General features: G+C 36.4%; 1 non-coding gene across 1 annotated transcript; it reads left to right on the top strand.

The window, feature by feature from the left end:
• The first annotated feature begins 14,573 nt into the window (after nucleotides 1–14,573).
• On the top strand, nucleotides 14,574–14,778 carry LOC115063574. The gene has a single exon (XR_003843409.1). It is a non-coding gene; the product is annotated as a small nucleolar RNA U3 (small nucleolar RNA).
• Nucleotides 14,779–17,486: the final 2,708 nt, after the last annotated feature.

Genomic DNA, 17,486 nt, shown 5'->3' with positions numbered 1-17,486 from the left:
TGTGGGTGTGATCTCCTGCAGAATCCTGTGGGTGTGATCTCCTGCAGAATCCTGTGGGTGTGATCTCCTGCAGAATCCTGTGGGTGTGATCTCCTCTGGGTCCTCACATTCTTCTTCTTACTGGGCCGTGTCTGCCATGGTTCTGAGTTTTAGTGTCATTTAAGATTAACAAACATCTCTGCTCCCCTCTCCTCCTGCTTTCCCAGTAAGACGTGACTGGGAGACATGTCTATGGAAGGCAATATGATCACTGTCTCATACTACTTGTCAATACCATAAACATTTTTCTGCTCTTGCATCTCATTATTTTTTTCTGGAATATCTCAAAAAACTCTTAAACAACAGGTCTGTTCATAATATTTAATTTATCACACATAAAAATTCAACAGGCTACTAATATTGCTAATGCTATAGTTCCTGTTGTTTTACAACACTGGGATCCCTTACTTTTTGTTGTTACTTTGCTGTTCTTTTGGAGCAGGTATTCAATATATACAGCTCAGAATAACTTTAAATTCAGAATCCTCCTGTCTAAGGGCAATGTACATGGAATCAAATTTTGTGCCATCATGTCTAGCAAAAATCCTGTTCTTTGAAAAGTCTCCAGTGTTTTGTTGTAGCTCAGAAATCAAACTAACATTCGCCTTAGGAACATTCTCCTATTATAAAAAAATAAAGAATTCTCTACTCCTTCAACTTTATCTCTTTCAAACTGATTCATGACAAAGCACTGTGAAGAACTTCTCTGTGTTTATCACAAATTCATTTTTTTTTTTTTTTTTTTGTAAATGGAAACGTCACTTTTATTTGCTCAGATGAGAGGAGAGACTTGCCCAAGCTGTGCAAATCCACATGAGCTAGAGTGTTTCTAGCTAATTATCCTTGGGCCTAGGCCTGGAACCTTCTAGCCTCTGTACAAACTAATCTTCTGCGACCCCTGACCTTGAAGGCTTCAGTTTCTAGCCTCCTTCTGTTAACCTAGGCTTAGAATGTTTCAGCTTCTGAAACTTACTGCTGAATAAACCCTTTTCTATCTCTTTCTGATCTCTGGCTGGCTGGTTCAACTCGGTTGTTCTTGCTCAAACTCCTCTCCAAAGTTACTAATTCAAATTGGCTTGTCTCAGCTTCTGACTGAATTGCCCTGCCTGGAAAGACTGCTTCTGAACTCCATGAACTGTGCTACTCTGAACTGAACTGAATTGAGCTGAACCGAACTGAAGTGATCTGAACTAAACTGAATTCCATCCACTCTTTCTTCCAGTACTGCTCTTAAGTAGCCCCTCTTTCCTGTCCTTTGAGAGTTGGGCATACTCTATCTTGGACTCATTCTGTCAAATCTTTCTCTGATTCATTACTTTGTCTGCCCCTCAATTAGATGTCACTTTCAAACATGGCTACTTCCTTCTTTAAACTAATTTTGCCTTAAAGGTGTGAACTAAGGGCAAGTCTCAATCCCAGCCAGAGGGATTAAAGGTGAGGTGTGTCTGCATTCCAGCAGGATCACACAGACCTAGGTCTTTGATTGTGATTCCTTGTCAAAGCAGTCATGTTACTGGATTAAAGTTCCTCTACAATTCTTAATGTTCACTCACATTTCAACACACTACAATCTTGTTTCTTCCTACCAAGAATTTCACTGAAACTGCAGTGTCTTTGTTTTGTTGCTGTAATAAAACACCATGACCAAAAGCAGTATGGGAAGTAAAGGGTGTTTTGTTTTGTTTTGTTTTGTTTTGTTTTGTTTTGTTTTGTTTTGTTTTGTTTTGTTTTGACTTACTGGTTGAATCACAGCCCATACCAAGGAAAATCAGGCTAGGAACTCTAGCATGACCAGAAGCAGGACCAGGAACAAGATCAGTAACCAAGACAGAAAGCTGCTCAGTGACCTGCTCCTATCAGCTTCCTGAGCTATGTGCCTTATAAAACCCACACCCACCTGTATAGTAATGGTGTCACTCACAGTGGGCTGAGCCCACCAAGTCAGTTAACAATGAAGAAAAATGTTCCCCAGATATGCCCATTGCTCATTCTGATAGGAACAATTCCTCAACTGAGATTTTCAATTCCTAGGAGACTCTAGTATGTGTCAAGTTCACATCTAACCAGCTCATACAGTTTCCTGAGAAACTGGCAGCTTCTGTCTTAAGTCAAAAACAGTTCTTTTGTTCTTACCATAGGTGGTTTAGTGTCTAGAAATATGTGGTAATATTAGAATTCTTCCTATCTTGAATCTTCTTTTTTTATTAAGATCGTCTTTTACTACTTAAACTAATACAGTTAGCTAGTTAGGAGTGACCCTTAGATGAATGGTTAATCCAATTGCTCTTTCTGTTGGAAGGTGATAATTAGCATAGGAGATTCATGCATTTGTATTTGTAGAATGAAATATGAACCCAGGTCCAAGACTTGTCTTGCCTGTACTTAATACTATTTGAACTTTTGCTATAAATATTCATTAAGTCAAAACACAAACTTACTTCACATAGAGCTTTAATCAGATGGTTAACTGCTTAGAGAAAAAGCTCACATATTTTTTTTAAAAAGTCTGTTCACTTTATTTTATTTTGCTCTGGGCAGACAGACCTCAGATTTCTTTCTTCAAAAGCCAGCTAATTAAAATAGTGAATAGAGTCTGGAAATAGAATTTCACACTGTCATATTTAAAGAATGTTTATGCAGTTGAAACAGCAGATTAAAAAAATATTCTTGAACCCTAAGGAATTAATTAAAAATGAATTAGAATAATGACTACCAGGGCTAGATAGGTCTTGTTGGACAAGATATTTTTATATTAAAATAATTAGTTACATTCTAATACTTCTATTATATACATTAGGGCATCGTGGCTCTCATTGCTCATTTGTAAGTAAAACATTTTCTAGCTAAATTAAATCATTAGTTCATTAAAATTCTTATTGGGTAAAATTTTTTAATAAAAATACTTTGAGATATGACTTTGTACAAACATTTTAAAGAAACAGTATTGGCATGAAGAAAAGACCAACCCAACAAAAATAGGATTTTTAAATATTGATTTACAACTCTTGTGAAGTCTTTTAAATGATGACTTTGGTCTCAGCTTCTTAGCACTAAAGAGAATTTTACCTTTATAATCTAAGAAAATATTACTGCCCATGCTTTAAAAGTTTCTTGATTTTAGTTTTAAATGTGTAACTAGGAGAGCAGCATGACAATATTCTGATTGGAAACTATGTGTGGTTGTGATGCTGAAAGACATGTTTTTCCTTTCAAGACTTGACATTACATGGGCTAACACATTTGTTGACAAACCTCCATCATTCATTCATATCATATAGCTATTGTCACAGATACCTTGGGAAAAGTCAAGGTGAGTATTGCAGTAATACCAAGTCTGTAGTATTCTACTGAATAGTTATTAAGTTAAAATTAAGATTAAATATTTTGGAGTACTGATTTCACTGTTAGAGAAATAACACCAAATTATATTGCAGAATACGCAAGTGATAATTTCTACCTTTGAGATAAACACAGATGTCACTATACATTAGATGAAACTTGTAAGACATGATGGAACATAGCATACTTAAAATATAACCTATAAACAGACATGCAGGTTCTGGATGGATGTCAGAGGATTTTAAGGGATTTGAAGTGAAAAACCTGTTCTATGTAAGATGCACGACTACACTGATGTGAAGGAATAAGCTTATTTTTTGTCTATCCCCCACCACCACCATTTTTGCAGTGCCAGAGACTGAACCCAAGTCTTTATATACACCAAGCAAGCCTTCTATCTCTAAGCTATACTCCCAGGCCTCATTCTTCAAACTTTTTCCTTGTTTGAGAGTGGATCTCAATATGTTGCTCTAGCTGCCCTGAAACTTGCTGAATAGAACAAGCTGCCCTAGATGTCAAAGAGATCCTTCTGCCTCTGTTTCTAAAGTGCTAGGCTTAAGAGTATGCACACTATGCCCAAACACATTCTTTAATATATATATATATATATATATATATATATATATATATATATATATATATATATATTCTGTAAATGACATTTTCATTTTATTTTAAATGTATTATTCTGAGAATTTCATAAATGACTACTGTATTTACTTAATTTCTACCTGATTTTTCCCTTCAACTCTTCCCATGTGCCTCCCAATGGCATTTCAAATGCATGGCCTCTTTTTTTATTATTGTTTTACACACACACACACACACACACACGAGTGTATATGTGTGCATACATTTAGCGTCAATCACATAAAATTGAATGCATTATCGGGTGGTTATCCCTGGAGAAGCTAATACCCCCTCTCTCAGTAGCCATTGATGGCTTATAGCTCTTCATATAGAGGTTTGACTCTGAAATTTACCACCCTCACACTGGCATGTCAACTGGTGGTGTCATTATGTAGGTCTTGCTTACACAATTGTCTTGCTAAGATTTCACTGATGGTGCAACTTCCCTGCAATACCTAGATGAGCCATCTAGGAGCAAATGTCCTTGTTTAATTTTCAAATGTTCCTTTACAAAATTTTTAAAAATGACAAGTGGTAAGGCAGTGTATCTTGGTTTCTACCTTTCCTCTCTGTTTTCTTAAACTATAATAGCACATCCAACACTAAAGCACATACTTCTCCTGGAAAGTCCTTTCTGATCTTCATCTGGTGTGTCATTCCCTCCAATAACTTGGGATCTATGCCCCTGCTGTCTCAACTTCCTTTCATTTCAAAAAGTTTAATGCTCTAAAAATTCTAATGGTCTTTCCTGGTTGGCTCCAACTCCATTCCCACATCCCCAGTGAGTGCACCTCTCTTTGACCAGAGGATCATTTTGTTTTGCTTTTCATTGAATTCTGTTGAACTTCTATACCCCAGATCTTTTTCAAGATGAAAATAGTCTGTATAAGCTCTGTCCATATGGTTGTTCCTCACCATATGCCTTTGATACTCCAAAATGTGGTCACACTGAAGAAGACAGCTTTTAATTTTATATTTTAATAATTGATTTAATTTTAATCAATTTAAACAAATTTAAAGTTAACTTTATGTGCTGTTGTGTTAGACAGTGCTGTTCTAAACAATAGCATCTTATATTTATCTCAACATAAATATTTTTGCATGTATCTGAAATTATAAGCTACATATATGAATAAAGACATAATTATTTGTAATGTGTGATTATTTTCATTTCTACTTACAGATTTGAGGAAGTTTTTTTTTAAAAAAGTAATTAAAGATTCCATTTTTTTGGTAGCCACTTTATAAGGGAGTGAAATTAATTTCTAAATTAAAGTACAAACACTGTGATTAATGACATAGATTTTCAGTTTGTTCTACTTGAATATTGTTTGCTTAAAAGTGACAGAAACCCAAATCAAAATGACTGGAGAAGAAAAGAACACTTCTGACTTAAATGTCTGCAGTCTGTGGGAGAAAGCTGTGTTTAGAGTTTAGCTTATACAGGGAGTTTAAACCCTGAGTGTGGCCCCAGAGCCTAAAAAGGAGCAAAATATACAAAGGAGAAATTTTGCAGTATTTGCTTGAGTTGTGTTGATATTTGGGATCTGGCTGGAGAATCATTTCCCCTGAATGAGCTCATAGAATTCTCATTATAAAGTGAACCCTGGGTGCTTATGTTCTGTGTTTGAAGTCCTGGGTGCCCTGTCTCAGCAAACCCTCAGGTTGCCTCTGATGAGGCTCTTCCGGTTGGTTACCCTCCTAGTTAATCAAAAGGAACAGCTCACTCCTCTCAGACTTGGAATGAGCATAAAGAGTTTCCCAGAGGAAGATTAGACTACACTCAGCAAAGAAGGGAAACATGTAGGGAGTGGCTGAAACCCTTGAATGTCCACTCCACCCTTGTATATGTCATTCTGAGCCCTTGACTTGCTGTGGATTAAGATCAAGAGCCCTTTTTGTAAGCAAGAGTATGTTTTCTCTGTGAGTGTCATTATAGAATGCTCAAAATAAACCTACCAAGAGCTTTTGGGTAAAGAAATTCTTGTCTAGTGTTTTGTTTATTCCACCAATTGTACAGAAAGCAATAATAGCTTATTAGTGATATACCCTTTTCAACAAACACTCATACATTTGTTGATTTTTCAATGGTGTTAACTTATGTTCCATCTTTTGCTAGGGTATATCTTACTTGTCAAAAATAAAATTCCAGCAACTCAAAAGCCTTAGCTGTAGGATGCATCAGATGTTACAGCTATCAATAGATCTGCTTTCTTGGTGTAAAAACACCAGAGACTAAATTGAGACTGACCGGGTGTCCTCTAATGGCCATACTGGCAATAAAGTTCATTTATCATAGTGGGATACTTCCAGAATCTCTGAATAAGTCATATCCATATTTGTGGACCAGTTCTGCTTCTGCCTTTGAGGGATTCGGGCATCATTGTTCACCGGGACAGAAGGAAACGAATAAGGTTTGTTCTGGTGGGGTGGGCTGTCAGGAACTTCCTTGTCTTGAGTGCCACTGTGAGAAACAACCCTTCTCCAAGCTTTCAGTGTTACAGATCTCTTTATTCAGGGATAATAAGGCTTATACAAACATTGAGGAGTGTGAAAGGAGTTTTCAGGATGAGTGTACATTATCAGTTAGTACTGAGGTATTGAGAATGCTTCCTTTTCATGAAGAGGAATTCCAGGTGCTTAAACCTGTAATTTGGCTATCAGTCGGCTGACTTACCTTAATGGTGGTGAAGGTGAGGGTTTCCTCATGGTATGTGGGAAGGGATAGATCATTATTCATGCTGGTCTCAAGATGAGATTTTTCCAGATTTAGACACTGCTCAATTTTACTCTTGCTCCAGGCCCAGCCCACTTGCCCCACACATATTTCTGGGGATGGAAAGGATTTTCTTTCCTAAATTTATTTAAATCAGTTATCCCATTAGAATCTGGGGATAGCAGAAACACATATGTATATATTATATATAATACATGTGCACATATTATATATTATATATAATATATACTCTCAACTTAGGTACGTTTTATCAATTTAGGTGACCCTAAAATATGGACAGTCCTATGTTCTAAGCTTGCATTTCTTCTACGGCAAAGAAAATACTGTATGATCATTTCCCAGTTTCTCATCCTTTTTTCTTAAAGTGCTCATATACTACCTGGAGTTTGTAGCAAAATACCACTTGGCAAATGGCATCCACCATGCCATCTCAGTTTGATTGAAACTTAGAATATATAGAAATGATTGATGAAATGTGAGTCTGTATTTGTACATGGCTACATCAAAAGTGGACTTATGCTGTGCTAAAGAAAGCTATTCAACTCACAAATCATCCTCAAATATCCTTTGCTCTTTCATGTATCGCTGTGGAAAAGAATTGATTTTGAACATTTCCCGTGGTACTTAAAAACAAACAAAGAAACATCTCAAAGAAGCAGCCTCAAAGAGAAACCTGAGATAGATGTGTTTTTCTTCAAGCTGTTGTAAAGTATATTTATACAAATGACTCGAAAAAAGGTATTTGCAACAAAAGTCTGTACTGTACTATAGAGAACACAGAGTAAATAAACAAAAATAAGTATTAGGAATTGCTTTCATCATATGATATTGTATATCTAACATAAAACCAGTAAGAAAAGAACACTTGCAGCCTGATGGCCTTCCCATGACATATATATATATATATATATATATATATATATATATATATATATATATATATATATATATATATATATATATACATATTATATATTATATATAATATATAACATATATTATATATAGTATTGTATTAGCTAACATCTCTATCTTATGAAAGGCTATAAGAGATTATCTTATGCACTTATAAACACAATCCCTATTGCTTATATCTCTGAAACTGAGGAGCTGGTAGACTTTATAGCAAAGCACCCTATGATTAGCTCAACATGAGTAATACCAATAAAAGAGGCATTGGTCTTGTTTATCTTATATGGTTTTTTTTTCTTATTTTAAACTTTAAGTGGTAAAGGATGTGAATCACCGTCATGCTCCGCATGCGCATGCAGCATGCTGGAGACCTGAGTGTAGGTTATCTAAAATCTCAGGCTGCTCCCTGCTGGGAAGAAAGGCAGCAGAGGGCAGAGAGCGCCATGCTTTGCTGCTTCCGCTCTCTTTTCTCTTCTGAAACTTCTTCACCCTATAAATCTCCTAACACCCTGTCTTCTGCATGGGCTGGCAATAAATCACTCTTTGATCCTGTTCTTTGGGACGAATGATAAAGAAGTGGTATCTTGGGACGTGCTTCTTGAGGATGGGGTCAGGGAGTGGGATATAGGAACTTCCCTGGTTGCTAGCCCTCTACAGATCCCAGACAAAATCCTGCCATCTACTCTGGGAAGATAATCTCCTGCAAGTGTATTTTATATATTATGTGAAAAGAGCATTATATAAAAATGATCTAGACTACGTGGGATAGGGGGATATGATACAAAACTAATCCTTGCATGTTTATAGAATATTAATCTTTACTCTCTTGGGTCTCTTTCCTCTACGATTGCTAAACCTGGCTTATCAGAACCACTGGGAAGCTTTCAATCTTGAGTTATCTCATTTTAATAATAACTTCCTAATATTTTAGTAATTGAATAGTTTTAGAAAGTATTATACTCTGAAAATAATAAAGTAATTCTTATCAGTGAATGCTGTTCTCCCCTTGTTCTTCTGAACAAAAATTGTCTATTTCATCTTCAGTCCTGAGATGTCATGCCTTATAGACTGCTATTTACAGGAATACAGGCTAGTTGAGTGTGAAGAAGGTATCAAGGAAGATGAAGTCGGCCACAGTTTCAGATTGATGAAGATGGTATGGTGAGCTAACACGTATTTCTTAAGCATTCATATCACCAAGAAATTATGTCAGTGGCTTGTTAGGTGAAAGAACATACAAGAAGGATACAGGAAGAGCAATGTGTTAAGTTGTAATTGGTGGGACTGGATAAACTTGCAAGAAGGAGGTAGCTTTTGTTGTTCTTGGTTTTGTGTGGCTGTTGTTTGGATGGTTGGTTGTGTTTTGAGACAGGATTTCTCTGTGTACCCTGGGCTGTCCTGAAACTCCCTCTGTGGACCAGGCTGGTGTTGAACTCACAGAGATCCATCTGCCTCAGCCTCCTGAGTGCTAGGATTGAAGACATAGGCCACCACTGCCTTACACAGAGAGAAGTAATTAGAATCAGCATTCAATGAAGACCTTTTCTTTGAAATTCATGATTTCAACAGTAAGGTTTATACTTCATAAACAGTCAGAATCCATATGAAATTTTGGCAGGTATGTGACTTGACCTGTGTGTTTGAGACCATTTTGCCTTGGCAGGCAAGATGGTCCAATAGGAAAAATGCTTGCTGCCAAAGCATATAGTTTAATCTCCAGAATCTACATGGTGCAAGGAGAGAATTGGTTTCTGCAATTGTCCTCTGACTTGTACATGTGCAAGCACTCACTACACTCACACAAACTAAATAAATAATTGTTTAAAAATTAAAAGGAAGAAAGAGCTCTGCTTTGGAGCTGTGAAGACAGATTAGTCCTTGCTTAGTGCTTGCTGTGTCAGCAAGAAGATTCAAGTTAGAGGCCAAGCACCCAGACGGTGTGTACTCATAAAATCCCAGGGCTGGGGGAGGGGGAGCTCAGAGACTGCATTTGCTGTTGGGCTAGTCCAGAGAGTTGAGCTTTTGCACCCCAGGTTCAAGGAGACCTTGCCTTAGAAACATGAATGCAGAGAATAATTTCGGAAGATACTCAAAGAGTTTCTGCACCACTTTCCAACACACTACATGCACTTACACAGAGAGAGGGGGGAGGGGGAGGAGGAGGAGGGAGAGAGGGATGGGGAGAGGAAGATGGAGAGGGAGAGGGAGAGGGAGAGGGAGAGGGAGAGAGTTAGGCAAGAAGGACCTTCACATCGTTGATACAGACTCAGTGAAGACAAAAAGAATAGGAAAGAGACTATTAGGAAAAACTAATTATACGGCAATAATAATGACACCAGATGTTAATTATGGGCCATTTAATTTTTCATAAACTCAGTCTGTTCCATAAAATATATAAAAATGAATTCCATATATTCTAGAGGAAACATTTAGAGGTAAGAGGATAGAATTGAGACTAAGGAGAATGCTTGGGAGAGATTTAGAGATCTGATTTAGGAAACGAAAATGTGAAGCACTTGTAGAGGTCACCTAAGGTTACTTTTCTTGGATAAATATGGATTATAGAAAAATCATTAATATGGTACCTTATTACTTGCAGACATGAAATTCAACTTCTTTATGTAACTTGTGATTTATATTCAGTATTGGGAATTTTTTACTCTCATCCCATAATTAATGAATAACTTCTATTGTAGCTTTTTAAACCTTTGCTATGACAAAGAAACCTAATACTTATGTTCAGTACGATCTTAAACTTATAAGTTGCTAAAAGAATGGATGCATGCACAATGTAATATTCAACTAATAGCTCAAGGAAACAATGCATACAGATATTTTAGAAATACACTACAAAAGATATGATGCTGACAAGGGGCAAAAGGTTAGTCAGGCTTTAAAGAATTACTTGATCTTAGTGGACACATAAAAAGAGACAAAAACTGAAAACTTGGTAAAAGAATTATATTTTTGTATGTACTTTTTGTGCCCTGTCACTGATGTGTTCAAATTTAGAAGAAAGTAAAATTATGACTAAGTACTGATTTTCATTTTAAGGAGTCATATGGATTAAGAAGCTATAACAGTTATCAACTTAAAGAGACCTCTGAGCCACCAGAATACACTGTCTTAATGTTTCTGCTGTTGTGAAGAGATGCCAGTGGCAGGGCAACTCTTATAAAGGCTGACACTTAGTTGGGACTGGCTTACAGTTCAGAGGTTCAGTCCATTGTCATCACTGTGGGAAGCACAGTGACACACAGGCAGGCATGGTATTGGAGAAGGAGCCAAGAGTTCTACATCTGGATCTGCAGGTACCAGGAAGAGAGAGCGACACTGGGCCTGGCTTGAGTGTCTGAGACCTTGAAGTCCACCCACAGTGACACACTTCCTCCAACGTGGCCACACTCCTAATAGTGCTATTCCCTGGTGACCAAATGTTCAAATCTACCAGCCTAGGAAATTCGCATTCAAATCACCACATACATCCAATAAAAGATTCCAGAAATGTGTTATTGCCTGGGAAGGGAAAAGAAGTAAGGATAGGCACAAAAGTTAAGCTTTATTTCGTTAGTCTATTTCCGTGGAGTGAGGATTGAACCCATGACCTTGCACATGCTGGCCTGGCACTGTACCACTGAGCTATATTATCAGGCCTCTAAACATTGTTGATAATCAATAGAAGTAACATCAGCCTCAACAAGAAAAGTGTAATATAAATACAGCATAAGGAAGCATAGAAAACTGAAACATCTAAGTTTTGTACAGAAATAAGAAATACATAAAATCAGGAAGAATATTGATATGCTGGTAGATGGCTTAATTTCAATTTCATGATTATAGTGTTAAGGCACTTTGGATTCATTCATATAAACAGGAACATATATGAACATTGTTCTAAAAATTTGGTTATATCCTTTAAATCTGAGTCTTCCTTCACAGAAAATCATTGTCATTTATATTTTATTGAACACATTTTTGGCAACCAATCTTTCCTTGACAAGGTAATTTTTATTCCATACAAAGTAAATTCTAGGATTTGAAATAATTATTTATGCTGTTATTGATGACATTGCAAACACTACACTGAATTGTTAATAAAGACCCTTGTTGACTTGAGTAGCGGCCATAAAAAGTAGGAAAGAATATTTTAACCCTGGAGTCCTAGTGTGATGTCCTCACCTCAAATATTAAAAATAAATGTGTCATGCAGGTGCAAGCAAGATTCACTGTTTTCACTCTCAGAAAGTCTTACTAGATGGAGTTGTTCCTCAAAATGTGTGTGTGTGTGTGTGTGTGTGTGTGTGTGTGTGTGTGTGCCTAGAAGGCACTTCAAGGGACAGAATGCCATTGGCAGATAAATAGACATTGCTAGTGCACCCAGTTTTGAAAAAGAAATTTCAGTGAGGGGTATTAACGCATGATAGTTTTATTTGTCATAAAATGCAGTTAACATAAAGGAACTCTGTCAACTTTTAAGATAGGAAGGAAAGAATGACGCCAGATTGACGTAACAGTAGATGCTAATGCACCTAATGTGACCAGTTATTTTTTTTTTCCTAACTGACAGGAAAAACAAAGCAACTCAGATTAGGAAAACGTAACTCTCAATGACCAGTACTTGCATATTTTAAATTCCCCTTTTCATTACATACAACTACAGTGGGAGCTCTCTTGTTGATGAGACATTTTATTTTGGGCACATTATATGCAGTGTTGTTCCTGACAGATTGTTTTTCAGCACCTCTGAATGCAAATAGAATCCATCCACAGTTTGCTCTTTCATACTTCTTGCAAAGTCATTAAGAGTGAGTGGCAGTGACCAGAGACACCTTTGCTTTGCAAGGGATAGTCAATGAAACAATGTGGGTAGGTCATTTAATATAGTTGTAATCGATTGCTGCTGTTGCCTTTCTGGTCAAGCTGTTGTGCAGGAACAGATTTTTAATTAAATAAATAGCTGGGTCGGCAAGCAGGTGCGCCTGGGCAAGCAACCTGCCCTGGGATGTGGTTTGCAGTGGTTGCTTGGCAACATGGCATAGACAGTCTCTGAACAACAGCTGCACCCTCTGTTAGCAGCTAGCAGATGCTCACACCTCAGAGAACGGCGTCAGAAATAATGATTTGTGAATAATAGCTCACAGAGCTCTCTAATAAATGGGGGAGGGGGGAAGCTTGAGTAATAAAGGTCAGAGATATTTTAGCCTGTTATGGGGCATGTGAATTTGCATTCAGCAAAATAGCTAGATGAAAAGGACAAAAAAAAAAAAAAATAGCACTCCTCTACCTTACAAAAAGAAAGAGAGAAAATGAATATATAATCTATAAGCAAAAAGTGAAGATGCTTTTGTATATATTACTTCATTTAATTCTTTCAATAGACATCAATGTTAACTGTTAGTATAGCAACCATGCTACTTGGTTTCAAGGAATTTAAATCACTTATAAATATAAAGTTCTATGATCAATTTAGTATGCAAATTTAAAACTGTGTGGCAAATAGAAACCCAAGACAAAATGTTTCACATATTATAAGATAAAATATGTGTAATGTAATAACTGGTAGCTGTGTCAGGTTATAACTACATTCTTTGTGCAATGCCTACAGGATCATGCCAAACGTTGTCATCTGGCTTACTGAAACTAATTAAAAATAAGATAAAATATAGGACTGGAAGCCATGAATCTCTGTACTAATAAGAATGTGTAATTAAGTTGTGATGAACCAGAACCCTCTACTATTTTATTCTGATCAGATTATGCCATTCCATGAACATATGGCCTCAGCGTTAATGTCACTTTTGGTATAAAGTCAGCTGAATAAAATTATTAGAGAATTTACTATATTCATTTTGGCAAAACAGAAAATGTGCTTTAACAAATCTAAAAATACAATATTTATATTTTCAAGAAGCTCTATATTTCCAAGTCAATTGCATGCCCTAGTTTTCGCCTCTGCCTAACTTTCCTACACACACACACACACACAAGGGTAAGAGAAATGAAGGACTGAATTGGACTGATAGAACTACACAGATGAATTTCTATGTACCTGCCTGTGAGGATCAGGTCAGATTTTCCTGTGTTTGTGACAAATAGTGTGTCACGGTGAAGCATCTCCATTACATAAACATCAGTATATTTTCTACCTTTGATAACATTTTCCTAAAAAGCAATCTATATGCTTTTTCAAATTTATGTTCAAATAAAATGTATTTTCAAATATTATATGTATATATATATATATATATATATCATACTATTTTCCTATGAATGTTTGGATGAAAACTTTATTTTCTCCTTTTAAATACTTAAAACCTCAAGTTAACTAAACAGTGTTTCATAAGTAGTCACATGTTCTGAGCTCAGTTCATTTACTTTACTAGTTTTTACTTTGTGTGTTTGTGTGTGTGTGTTTATGTGCATTCATGCATATTTGGGTGCAAATGTATGAGTGCATATGTTGAGGGTGAATGTGAAAACCAGAAGCCAACATGGGTATTGTTCTTTGGGAACTTTCTACCTTGTTTTTGTGAGACAGGGTGTTTCATTGGTCCTGTGGGTCATTGATAAGGCTTGACTGGCAAGCGAGGGGGTCCCTGGGGTAACCTTGCTCTCTACAATGGGCTCAGGGGATCGGACTTGCATAGCCAATATTTGGCCAACTGAGTATCCAATCCCAAGTGCAGCTCGTTGAAAAGAATAAATACTGAAACTCCAACAACTGAATATACACATGTAATTAATGTAGCAATGAGTTACTTCCATGGTAAGTTGCTAAAGTGAGTTGAGCATTGTTGAATCAACAACTAAATTGCACACTACATTGTGTTTCATTTCATAATCATCTCCAGGATGTGAGCGAATTTAATGGATCAGTAACACAAAGTATCCCATTCTCTCAAAAGAAGGATTTTCAAAGACAATACATTTTAGACTCATTTCTATGGGTGGTTATTAGAGAAATTTCTCAGGGCCTGTAGAGTTCTGGGAACCAGGCAGAGGAACAGCCTTCTCTCCTGGGAGAGAGAAGCTGGCTCTGTTGTTCCTTAGCCATAACTGCCATTGCTATTAATGACCACTGTCCTTTAGGAGAGAAGGGGAGGGGGAGAGAGGAGGATGGCATCTGAATGCCTTCTGCCTGGGGGAAAAAGAAGAAAACTTTTCAAGAGCAAATAAACACTTTCCTTTTTGAAGAAGGGCAAGTTTATTGACCAGACACATTATTGGATTTTAGGAGGAAACTGTCCTCTACTAGTATCTATCCCAAATACAGATTGAAATGCTTAGTAAAAATTTAATTATTTCACTCATTTACTCTTTGGTGTCATGTATGTATTGAGGGAAGGCTGGCAAAGTATTCCCTTTAAGCATTAAAGGATGTATTTCATGAGAAGTTCGCCATACAGTTTCTACCACCAAAGCTGGCCATTCTGGAGTATCCAGGTACATTTAATTTGTAATTATGGTTAGTATCCACATAGACACTCTCTTCCAAGGAGACTGTGGTGAATCACTGATTAATGAAGCTAACAAAAAGTGGAATATTATAAATAATTCTTTATATAAAAAAATCTCCCCTGTAGGACTACTAAGTAGGAAAGTACAAATGTTGACTCTGACTTGTGCCTATCAAATCATGCAATAAGAGACTATGTTTCCTCTCTTGTACTATTGTTATGAATAAATAGAACGATTTAATCATCAAAATACCACATAAATGGAAAGCTAAAATGTAGTCTAGGAGATAACTTGCTGTTACCATTTAAAAGTTGGCACAAAGTCATGATGGAAAGGAAAGCCATAGAATAATTACAGCAGGATTCATGGTGCAATTCATCTTTGCATCCTGAACTAGGAACAGTCCCTCAGTGGGAAAATCATCAAATTTTGAAAAAGGTTGTGCTCTCAAATGCAGAAATCAGTCAATTTATAACTACATTCTTTGTGCAATGCCTACAGGATTACACCAAATGTTAATTTTCCTGTTACCATCACTTTGTTGTAGTTACATAAATGTTAATATTTGGAATGTCTAGATGAGGGGTAAGTAATAGTTTTGGACTGCCAATTTTTATATCTCAGTAACTTACAAATAAGAAATCAAATTATGATAATTCTGAATTTATTATAGCTCATAAATTAAATTTAGATACAGGTTAACATCTTAAAAAGTTATGTAGTAAGTTCTGATTAATAGAAATCATTTTCTTTGTGATGATGACCCATGTCATTAAAGACAAAAGGGAAATACATATATAGACAGAGTCAGATTCTGATTTAAAATACAACAGAGAGGGTAACACAGCACAAGCAGAGTAATTGGGACTGTTTGGGGCAGAGTGGAGACAGACTTGGATCACCATATTTAGAGTGCCTATTGAGAGGAGAACCTTTGGACTTACAGAAGAACAGACTGTAATAAAAATGAGTCATCTATCACTGTAGGCCAGCCACTCAGAGCTTTGTGTGCAGTAAAACCTCAGTACTAATGATTAGCTGCACCAAAGCCTGCTGAAGATGTCAGCCTCTGTGAGGAAAATATGACAGATTTCATCTGGTTTTCAATAATCTGAGATTGGCTGTACACACAATGCAAATTCTAGGCAGATATATTTCTCACTTTATTGGTATATTTTCTAAATTATCAACATTCTTGGCATTTATCACCGCATATGTGATTCTACTACATATGAGAATGTCAAGTCAGGAGAATGGGGTTCCAGAAGGAAATGGACAGTTTGCAGAATATTAGGTGGAAATGCTAGAAATTTCCGAACGAAAAGACAAAGGAAAGTTGAGCATCTTTATAGCCTTAGAGAAAGAGTAACCAAGTTGTCATTGCATAATAGAGAAACTGGTTCACAGAAGGCGTCTGATCCTTGAATCTGTTCCCTGTGGTGCAAACAAGAAACTCCCTGAGAACTACTGATTGGCGCCTCAGTTCGATATCACACAGCAACAGTAAACAATCCATCAAGGAATTCATTCCGGATCCAGCACTGTGCGGTCTGCTACTGGCCCTTGTTATGTTGAATTATCCTTCTGGAAGCAAGATTCTGTTTTCCATTTAATCAAAGGCACTTATTAATACACTTCTGCTATATTTCAAGAGTCAAAAATGCCTACAATCATTGGGTTGTTTCAGACTCGGGGCAACGACTCATTCTCATTATTCTGGTGAAACATAAAACCTAAGTATTAATTCTGGCTTCACGTATTGCTGATGAAATGGAAGGATGTTCCTCTGCTCTCTCTGATCGTGAAGAGTTTAGTTATCTTTCACCATCTAACTCAAAACAGTGGAACCATGAAGTGGTTTTATTTCCTGTATTTACCATTTTAATAACTCAATGTTCTAAGTGTATATATCTAATACATATTGAATACATATATGTATATATTTAAGAGAAAATTAATCTGTAGAAAGTCTAGAGAATGTATGGGGAGAGCCGAATGCCTTTTAGGCTATGCTAAATGTAGCAAAATTTTACACCCACTTTAAAATTTTTATTTAGAGAAAAGCTCTTGTTTTCCAAAACACAACAAGATAGACATGAAGACAACTTAAAAAAAAAACCAAAAAACAAAAAACATGAAAGCAGTAGGAAACACTTAGATGTTATCACTATATTTATCAGAAATGTTAACAAAGTCAGTGATTAGAGATTAACTCTTATTTTTAAAGTGCTTAAACTTATTTTGAGATTTCAGGGAAAAGGTCTTCAACTGTCCCCAAGGAAAATATAAAATGATAGTTTAAATATTTATTTTCTATAGCTTGAGCACACAGGTCTCTGAATTTATACTCCCCAGTAATGGTAACAGAGAA

Source organism: Mus pahari, chromosome 2, assembly GCF_900095145.1.
Source record: "Mus pahari chromosome 2, PAHARI_EIJ_v1.1, whole genome shotgun sequence".
NCBI lineage: Eukaryota > Metazoa > Chordata > Mammalia > Rodentia > Muridae > Mus > Mus pahari.
The sequence above is the reverse complement of the archived record's forward strand: the minus strand, read 5'-3'. Positions and strand labels throughout refer to the sequence as shown.